At 35.9% G+C, this 11,377-nt stretch overlaps 1 pseudogene; it reads left to right on the top strand.

The window, feature by feature from the left end:
- LOC130860737 (zinc finger protein 42 homolog) overlaps positions 1-2,365 on the top strand; it is a 36,699-nt pseudogene extending 34,334 nt beyond the window's left edge.
- Positions 2,366-11,377: the final 9,012 nt, after the last annotated feature.

Consider the following 11,377-nt stretch of genomic DNA (forward strand, 5'->3'; position numbering starts at 1 on the left):
CTCACAGAATTTTGGGACCTTAGAATTTCAAGTCCAATTTCTTCCGATTATATTTCTCTCTACCTAGGGTGATAGTTGAAATATTTAACAACGAGGATGGCTGGACACTGACCAATTAGAAACAAAAAAAGCATTTAGTTGTTAAATGACAACACTACCTATTTCATAAAGGTCAGAGCAGATTAAATGAGGAAGTGTTGTAGTATCTAGAAGATAGTAGGTACTCAATATATACTCAATACTTATTTATTAATTTGATTTCATCACATCATTGCATTCTTTCTCAATGTGTATTCCTACCTATTGCTGAATTTTCAATAGATTCTCTCTTTCTCCCTCTGTCTCCCTCTCTCTCTTTGGGGGGATTTCAATAAATTGACATCCATACGTTTAAGCTTCTACCTGTAGATACCTATATCATAGATTTTATCACTTAGTCAACTAATGTTAAACTCTTACTCTTAGCTGTAGCATTTTCTAGACTGTGTGAAAAATAAAATATATTAGGCATAGTGATGTCCAAAGTAAAACTTACATGTATAGCTGGTGTATCACTTTCTAAACTGTGTACTGCAGAATATTAGTGGGTTTGCAAGATGTTCATGGACCAATTGGTTGAAAATACTCTGGTTAAACATTTTTTTAAATTATAGGACTTCTTTGGCCTTTTAATATCTCCTGACTTTTGTGAAAATTTAAAGATAACCATAGAATTATATCATGCAGTGTTTCTCAAACTCATTTGACCTTGGGACACTTATTTTTATTTAAATACCTATTCACATTTATTAGGCACTGGTATTCCACAGAACTGACTCTGGGAAATGATTTAAGGACTGGGAATCAAAAACACCTGGACACTCATCATTTGTCTGCCACCAAACAACTATATGAAATTAGGCAGGTTGCTTAAACTTTTCTGTGCCTCTATTTTCCCAACTCTTAAACGGCAGTAATAAGACCAATAATAGCAGCCTCTAACCACCATATGGAAGAGGAAGTAGAAAGACAAATGTGAAAGTAATTTTGAAAAGTCTCATTGGTATACAATTGCATACCCTTATAAGTCAACTAGAAGAAAATAATGAAAGATAATTTATAGAATCATACTGGAAACTACTTAATTGTGTGGTTCTGTTGGAGCATTTCCTGTGATGATCATGAAAATCTTAAACCATTGCTTTTCATCCAAAATTGAAAAGAAGAGCTATAAATTGTCAAGCAAGGATTATAAAACATAAATTTATCAAAGTCTGAATACAAATGACTCTGGTTTCTGCGCTATTACTCTAGCAACTTGATAGAAAGCCTCCGGGAGCAGTTTCTTCTACGTCTTACCTTGAAAGGAATTGGAATAGGAGATAGTGCTTCACGGTAGCATGGGTGCTTGCTGAAGACAACTCACGTAGATCACTCCTACCCAGAAGTAGTTGATCTATCCTGGTGCAAACTTTCAAGGAGGGCGCTCTCAGGACAACACGGACCAGCAACTGAAGGAAAGGGAAAAGACACTTGGCCAGAAAGGCCTGGGTGGAAGAGCTGTCCGTGGGGACAAGTCACCGCCAGTCCAGCAGGAACCTCCTGACATGACGTGGACCTTATGTGATGCGGATGTGTGCTATGAGACTAGCTTTCGGGTTGTTGAAGAGGATTCCTTCTCTGACTGTTACATAGAATGCATAATAAGTGGTGAGTTTTCTGAACCTATTACGGAAGAGGACTCACTTCTTAAGTCCTTTGACTGTCTGAAAGAAGGACCAGAACAAGAGCTTTCTCAACAGGTTCTTACGGCAAGCTCATTTCTTGAATGTTCCTTGGAATACATGAAAAGGGGGGCAAAACAAGAACTTCCTCAACAGATTGTTGGAGAGAATTTGCTTGCTGAGTTTTCTGAGTACATGACAGGCAAGAAGCTTCCTCCTGGAGTTATACCCAGCACTGACTTTTCAGATCCTAAACAGCTCACAGAATGCACTACAATGAAGCTAAGTACAAATAAAGAATATGGTACTCCAGAAAAAATTGTTTGTCCTGAGAACAGATGCATAAGAGAGTTGAAGAATAGAGCATCCCTGAGAAAGCATCTCTGAGTTCATAGTCCCCGAGATCATGTATGTGCAAAATGTGGGAAAGCCTTAAAGAGAGCGCAAAACTAAAAAGACATTTTCTGGTTCATACTGGAGAGAAGCCATTTCCGTGCACTTTTGAAGGGTGTGGAAGACGATTTTCCCTGTCTTTTAATTTGCGTACACATGTGTGCATCCACACTCAGGAGAAAGCTTTTGTGTGTCCTTTTGAAGGCTGTCGCAAGAAGTTTATTCAATCAAATAACATGAAGGCTCACCTTTTAACTCATGCAAAGTGAAGGAAAATAATCCTCAAAATTTGACAAGCATATTAACAAAAGAGTGGGGACAAATATGCCTCACTGATTATTGTTTCAGGAAACAATTTTTAAATCAAATGCCACCCTACAAGGTATATTTTTTAAATGTTACTAAGATGCTTCTATAGTCCAATATTATTTTAGAACTTTGTGTACAGAATTATAGTGTGTTTCCAATAGTAAGGTCAGTAATGAACTTACTTCAAAAGCATAATATATTACAAACTGGATTTTTGGATATGGGACTTAACATTTCATACTATTAATATGAAATTAACTTTGCTTTTTAAGTTTGTAGTTTCCAATTGTTTAGCTTTTTCCTTTTAGGAATATACTTAATATGTGATAATTCTAGAGAATGAAAATTTTGCAGTAGATTGTCAGTAAATGAATGAGTAATTAAAAATTTTTTTAGTTAAATACCTTGTTCAATTATTTTATTTTTTATCATTGTATCAGACTATACTGAAATCATACAGTAGTTATAAATGGTTATTTGATAGTGTCAATCCATTTTAATCTATTTTAGATATTTTGAAATAAAAGGAAATAAAACTTGAGAAATGTAGTAAATCTGTTTTAAAAAATCAAAGGAGTATGCATTAAAAAGAGATACCAGTATCGTATTGAGCCACCGCCGTGGCCGCACAGCTTTCCACGGTAGTACCTGGATCTCAAGACTGAGTGTTTCAAGAGGAAGGAAGCAGAAGCTCCCAGGCCAGCTAAGGGATGAGCCCACTTCACTTCACTTTCGCCATATTCTACTGGTTCATGCAGTCACAGGCCCATGAAGATTCAAGGAGATCAGACTTAGTATCCGTTTAACCCAACACTCGCACATTAGTCTGAGGCTTGGACAGTTTTCTATAAACACCTCTATCACTAGGATGAGCAACCCTAAAAGTTTGGACTACCATGAGGAAACAAAGAAACACCACGCAGGCAAAGGAGCAGGAAAAAACCCACAAGACCAAATAAATGAGGAGGAAATAGGAAAAATGCCTGAAAAAGAATTCAGAGTAATGATGGTAAAAATGATACAAAATCTCGATAACAATATAGAGAAAGTACAAGAAACAGTTCATAAGAACTCAGAAAAACAAACAGCAATGGAAAACAAAACAACTGAAATTAAAAATACTCTAGATGCTATAACCAGCAGAATGACTGAGGCAGAAGAACAAATAAGTGAGTTGGAAGATAGAATGGGGGAAATAACTGCCATAGAGCAGGAAAAAGAAAAAAGAATAAAAAGAATAGAAGACAGTCTCAGAGACCTCAGTGATAACATTAAGCATACCAACATTCGAATTATAGGCATCCCAGAAGAAGAAGAAAACAAGAAAGGGTCTGAGAAAATATTTGAAGAATTTATACTGGAAAACTCCCCCAACATGGGAAAGGAAATAATTAACCAAGTCCAAGAAGCACAGAGAGTCCCATACAGAATAAACCCAAGGAGAAATACACCAAGGCACATATTAATCAAACTAATGACAATTAAACACAAAGAAAACATATTAAAAGCAGCAAGAGAAAAGCAACAAATAACATATAAAGGAAAACCCATAAGGATAACAACTGACCTTTCTACAGAAACTCTGCAGGCCAGAAGGGAATGGCAGGATATACTGAAAGTCCTGAAAGAGAGCAACCTACAGCCAAGAATACTCTACCCAGCAAGGATCTCATTCAGATTCAATGGAGAAATCAAAAGCTTTCCAGACAAGCAAAAGTTAAGAGAATTCAGCACCACCAAACCAGCCTTGCAACAAGTGCAAAAGGAACTTCTCTAAGTAGGAAACACAAGAAAAGGAAAACACCTGCAAATACAAGCCCAAAACAATTAAGAAAATGGTAATAGAAACACACATGTCAATAATCACCTTACATGCAAATGGATTAAATGCTCCAACCAAAAGACACAGACTGGCTGAATGGATACAAAAACAAGACCCTTCTATATGCTGCCTACAAGAAACCCACTTCAGACCAAGGGATACATATAGGCTGAAAGTAAGGGGATGGAAAAAGATATTCCATGCAAATGGAAGTCAAAAGAAAGCTGGAGTAGCAATACTCATATCAGACAAATTAGACTTGAAAGTAAAGACTATTACAAGAAACACGGAAGGACACTATATAATGATCAAGAGAGCCATCCAAGAAGAACATATCACAATGGTAAATATCTATGCCCCCAACATAGGAGCACCTCAATACATAAGGCAAATGCTAAGAGCCATAAAAGGGGACATCGACAGTAACACAATAATAGTGGGAGACTTGAACACCCCACTTACATCCATGGACAGATCATCCAAACAGAAAATAAATAAAGACACACAAGCTTTAAATGACACATTAGACCATCTCGACTTCATTGATATTTATATGACATTCCATCCACAAATGACAGAATACACTTTCTTCTCAAGTGCACACGGAACATTTCCCAGGATAGATCACATCTTGGGTCACAAATCAAACTTCGGCAAATTCAAGAAAATTGAAATCATATCAAGCATCTTCTCAGACCACAATGCCATGAGACAAGATATCAATTACAGGGAAGAAACTGCAAAAAATACAAACACATGGAGGCTAAACAATTCACTATTAAACAACCAAGAAATCATTAAAGAATCAAAGAGGGAATCAAAAAATATCTAGAAACAAATGACAATGGAAACACAACAAACCAAAACCTATGGGATGCAGCAAAAGCAGTTCTAAGAGGGAAGTTTACAGCAATAAAGTCCTATCTTAAGAAACAAGAAAAATATCGAATAAACAACCTAACCTTACACCTAAAACAATTAGAAAAAGAAGAACAAAGAAACCCCAAAGTGAGCAGAAGGAAAGAAATCATAAAGATCAGAGCAGAAATAAATGCAAAAGAAAGGAAGGAAGCAATATCAAAAATTAATAAAACTAAAAGCTGGTTCTTTGAGAAGATTAAGAAAATTGATAAACCATTAGCCAGACTCATCAAGAAAAAAGGGAGAAGATGCAAATCAACATAATTAAAAATGAAAAAGGAGAAGTAACAACGGAAACTACAGAAATACAAAAGATCATGAGAGAATACTACAAGCAACTATATGCCAATCAATTGGATAACCTGGAAAAAATGGATAAAATCTTAGAAAAGTACAATCTTCCAAGACTGAACCAGGAAGAAATAGAAACCATGAACAGACCAATTACAAGTACGGAAATTGAGGCAGTGATTAAAAATCTCCCAACACACAAAAGCCCAGGGTCAGATGAATTCACAGGCAAATTCTATCAAACATTTCGAGAAGAGCTAATACCTATCCTTCTCAAACTCTTCCAAAATATTGCAGAAGGAGGAACACTCCCAAACTCATTCTACGAGGCCACCATCACCCTGGTACCAAAACCAGGCAAAGATGTCACAGAAAAAGAAAATTACAGACCAATATCACTGAGGAATATAGATGCAAAAATCCTCAAAACAATAATAGCTAACAGAATCCAACAGCACATTAAAAAAATCATACACCATCATCAAGTGGGGTTTATCCCTGGGATGTAAGGATTCTTCAATATACTCAAATCAATCAACATGATACATCATATCAACAAACTGAAGGATAAAAACCATATGATCATCTCAATAGATGCAGAAAAAGCTTTTGACAAAGTTCAACATCCATTTATGATAAAACTCTCCAGAAAATGGGCATAGAAGGAAATTACCTCAACATAATAAAAGCCATATATGAGAAACCAAAAGCCAACATCGTTCTCAATGGGGAAAAACTGAAAGAATTCCCTCTAAGAACAGGAACAAGACAAGGGTGCCCACTCTCACCATTATTATTCAACATAGTTTTGAAAGTTTTAGCCACAGCAATCAGAGAAGAAAAAGAAATAAAAGGTATCCAAATTGGAAAAGAAGTAAAATTGTCACTCTTTGCAGATGACATGATATTATACATAGAAAACCCTAAAGATGCTACCAGAAAACTGCTAACACTAATTGATGAGTTTAGTAAAGTAGCAGGATACAAAATTAATGCCCAAAAATCTCTTGCATTCCTATACACTAACAACAAAAGATCAGAAAGAGAAATTAAGGAAACTCTCCCATTCACCATTGCAACAAAAAGAATAAAATACCTAGGAATAAACCTGCCTAAGGAGGCGAAAGATCTGTATGCAGAAAACTATAAGACACTGATGAAAGAAACCAAAGACGATACAGACAGATGGAGGCACATACCATGTTCCTGGATTGGAAGAATCAACATTGTGAAAATGACAGTACTACCCAAAGCAATTTACAGATTCATTGCAATCCTGATCAAATTACCAATGGCATTTTTCACAGAACTAGAGCAAGAAATCTTATGATTTGTATGGAAACACAAAAGACCCCAAATAGTCAAAGCAATCTTGAGAAGGAAAAATGGAGTTGGTGGAATCAGGCTTCCTGACTTCAAACTATACTACAAGGCCATAGTGATCAAGACGGTATGGTACTGGCACAAAAATAGAAAGGAAGATCAATGGAACAGAACAGAGAACTCACAGGTAAGCCCAAACACATATGGGCACCTTATCTTTGACAAAGGAGGCATGAATATACAATGGAAAAAAGTCAGCCTCTTCAATAAGTGGTGCTGGAAAAATTGGACAGCTACATGTAAAAGAATGAAATGAGAACAATTCCTAACACCATATGGAAAAATAAACTCCAAATGGATTAAAGACCTACATGTAAGGTCAGACACTATAGAACTCCTAGAGGAAAACATAGGCAGAACACTCTATGACATCCATCAAAGCAAGATCCTTTTTGACCCATCTCCTAGAAGAATGGAGATAAAATCAAGAATAAACAAATGGGATCTCATGACTTAAAAAGCTGTTGTGCAGCGAAAGAAACCATAAATAAGACTAGAAGGCAACCCTCAGAATGGGAAAAAATAGTTGCCTACGAAACAATGGACGAAGGATTAATGTCCAAAATATACAAGCAGCTCATTCAGCTTAATACCATAAAAGCAAATAACCCAATCCACAAATGGGCAGAAGACCTAAATAGACATTTCTCCAAAGAAGACGTGCAGATGGTCAACAAACACATGAAAAGATGCTCAGCATCACTAATCATCAGAGAAATGCAAGTCAAAGCCACAATGAGATATCATCTCACACCAGTCAGAATAGCCATCATCATAAAATCTGGAAACAACAAATGTTGGAGAGGGTGTGGAGAAAAGGGAACTCTCCTGTACTGTTGGTGGGAATGTAAGTTGGTACAGCCACTATGGAAAACAATTTGGAGGTTCCTTAAAAAACTACAAATAGAACTACCATATGATCCAGTAACCCCACTACTGGGTATATACCCAAAGAAAACCATAATTCGAAAAGAAACATGTACCATAATGTTTATTGCAGCACTATTTACAATAGCCAGGACATGGAAGCAACCTAAATGCCCATCAACAAATGAATGGATAAAGAAGATGTGGCATATATATACAATGGAATACTACTCAGCCATAAAAAGAAGTGAGATGGAGCTATACGTAATGAGGTCGATATAACTACAGTCTGTCATACAGAGTGAAGTAAGCCAGAAAGAGGAAGACCAATATTGCATGCTAACTCATATATACGGAATCTAAAAATGGTACTGATGAACTCAGTGACAAGACAAGAAAAAGGACGCAGATGCAGAGAATGGACTGGAGAACTCGAGGTTTGGCGGGGCGGGGGGTGAAGGGGAAGCTGAGATGAAGTGAGAGAGTAGCACAGACATATACATACTACCAACTGTAAAATAGATAGCCAGTGGGACTTTGCTGTATAACAAAGGGAGTTCAACTCGTGGATGGATGATGCCTTAGAGGGCCGGGACGGGGAGGGTGGGGGAGAGTCGAGGGAGGGAGGGAATACGGGGATATGTGTATAAAAACAGATGATTGAACTTGGTGTACCCCCAAAAAATAATAAATAAATAAATAAAATGAAAATTAAAAAAAAAAGAAGATACCATTTATTTGTCTTCAAAATTAAAAAAAGAAAAAAAGGAAAGCCTTCGGAAGCAGATGGCTCACAGTTGCCAAATAGTTTCACACGAAATTGTACTCATATGTAGAAACAAGCAGCATGATGTAATTTTTGGACAGTCTTCATAAAACAAAATTAATGTGTTTCACTTAATTCCCAATGCACATTCAATTATAGGATTTTTTTTCTATCAAAAGATATGTAATAGTTTTAAAAATTCTTTATAGAATCATCAAGTAAGACCAAAATAATTATGCATCAGTCCTTTGAAATGCATGTGGAAACATGTACTGGATGAACACTGTCAGGAGAACAGAAATTTCTCTTTTACTATGTCACAGGGAAAATGTTTATCTTAGTTGTTATCATGGGTTGAAAGATTCCCAAAGACATTGCTAGTATTTTGTCTTGGATTTTTAATTGTTTTCACGGTTTTCCTAGAATGCTGTCACAGCCAACAAGGAAAACCAGTATAAAGATGGAATACTGTCCCCCAAAAAGTGAGAGAAAGGAAAGGACACAAAGAGGGCTAATGGAAAGGTCTAGGGATGTTCAGTGACTAAAATGAGCGTGATGAGTGTTGGCAATTCAGCCTGGTCCTTCTCCTGTGCTACAAAAGGCAATGTTTGTCATGATAGGAGGTCAGAATGCTGCATTCAGATATAGGATGTGTTAGATAAGAATCTTGGCTTTCTCACTTTCAAGTTGTGTGATCCGGGAGGCAAGTTACATGGTGCTTAAACCCAAGTTTTCTCTCCCGTATTACAGGGATATTATTGGGTTGGCCAAAAAGCCAAAACCCAAACAAACTTTTTGGCCAACCTGGTATGATTTACCTCAGAGCTTGAAAGAAGTGTTCAATAAAAAACCAAATCTATTATAGTGACTGGTACATAGAAGGCACTCAATATGCATTTCAGAACATGAGTTGTGATGAGAAACTCTTTCACCAGTTGATGGTAACAATTTTACCATTGTTTCTAACAGTCACTTTTTATGTACCATTTTAGTGAGAAACCAGCTCCTTTGAAATCCCTGTGAGCAACAGGAAAAGAATATAGGAGTTCAGTCTTACTATGGATACTCCAAACACTTACTTGCCTTGCACATGTGGGACCTTCAGATTGAATCTGTACACTCTCTGGTTCTGCCTTTGGAGACCACCCAGAAGCTTCAGCTGGAGCAGACTGTGGCTCATTTTCCCTGGACTGGGAGCCAAGAGGAAGCTGTTACACATCTGCTCTACTCTCTGTCCTGAATACCCAGTCTTTTTATAGTGTAGCTCTAAGAAATGGACCCAAAGTCTGAACCACATGCCTTGAAGATTATCTATGTGAGCTTTTCCCCCTGACTCTAGCCAGGGACTCCTGGCCCTCTTAAAAGTATCTGAATCACTTTCTTAAATTCTGTTTATAAGCAATGTCTCCTTAAATATTTTTCATTAAATTGACCAACCCAGTAGTTAACTAATATGTATTTTCATGGCACTAAAAGAATTCCCCAAATCATTGCTGTTTGATATATTAAAGACTTTACCCTTTGACACTTGTTCGTATTCATTAAAATGCTATTCCACTGGTTTATTGAAGACAATTACACCTCACAGGTAACAATCAGATAGCAGTCTCATGCAATAATTCAGATTCAGACAACTATGAAGTGCTACAGATCTGAGTTCAAACTGCAGATTCACTAGTTACTATTTCTATGATACTGAACAAGACAACTTCTCTCAATGTCACTTTCTTAATCAATAACATGAAGATAATAGTATCTGTCATAGGACTGTTGTGAAATTTAAATAAGAAAATACATAGAGAGTAGCGTAATGCCTTGGTCAAAGTAAGTCTTCAATTCCTGTTACCTATTCTTAGAATGATCATAATTATTGTATTTTTATTAAAAATAAAAATTAGGCATAGGGAGAAGTCAGATGTAAAGTTGCTTTTTGATAAGTTGAATTAGGCACAGAAGAAGATGCAGTCTAAATAAGAAATCAACTAATGAAGAATTTATTTTGGGAAAATATGTTCAGTTCTGGAAAAAAATTCAGAAAATGCAAATTAGTATATAACGGGAAGTAGCCAGCTATTTTCCCAAAGAGGTCTCTACTTTTCCTTTGTATCTCTAATATATTAAAAAAACATTTCTAAGCAGAGGATAGTTCTCTAACTCAGCTACTAGATGTATTTTGCTAATCAAATTATATCAAAGATAGTTTAGATTTGTATTTTGTTGTAATTTTTAGGTTAAGAATGACTTCACTGACTTTTTAGAATCCTTTTTTCTTGCATTTGTATATAAGACTTTTCCAAATTATTGTTATTTTTCATGACTAAAGAAAATTATACTTTCTACTGGTGAAATTTGGGAAGTGAAATGAAGTGGCTATTTTACTTTTCCTAGGTTTATTGAATTTGCTAACATAACCAAAAAATCTTTAGCTCAGCTTCTTAGTTAGTAGATTTCTCTCAAAACATGCTGAGTCTGAAGTTAAATTTTGGTCTAGTGCTACATTGAAAATACCTGTTAGTGCACTTGAAATGCCACTTTTATAAACTTTTGTTATTTACTGCAACTAACAATGACAAATTCAATAAAACTTGTTAGATATTCTCATGGTTTCTTTCTTCAAACCTCACCATTATTTAACTAAATCTAAAAGTTCATAAATAACAATATAATATTTTCAAGTTTTCCATGGTTAAGCTACAGTGTAGATACATGATCCCATAATCACAATTCCTGAATCTAATTATATAATGGCTATGGTTAGTGGAGTGGAAACAAAAACAATTTTTTTTGTACAATACAGTTTAGAAATAAAATGATTTCATAGACATTTAGTGTTGCAATATATCCAAGGGTAAAGAAAGTTATTTGGATATTATGTACCGAAAATAAGACTTTACCTAATATATTCAGACACTTGGAGCTAAT

Source organism: Hippopotamus amphibius, chromosome 9 (genome assembly GCF_030028045.1).
Source record: "Hippopotamus amphibius kiboko isolate mHipAmp2 chromosome 9, mHipAmp2.hap2, whole genome shotgun sequence".
Classification (NCBI taxonomy): domain Eukaryota; kingdom Metazoa; phylum Chordata; class Mammalia; order Artiodactyla; family Hippopotamidae; genus Hippopotamus; species Hippopotamus amphibius.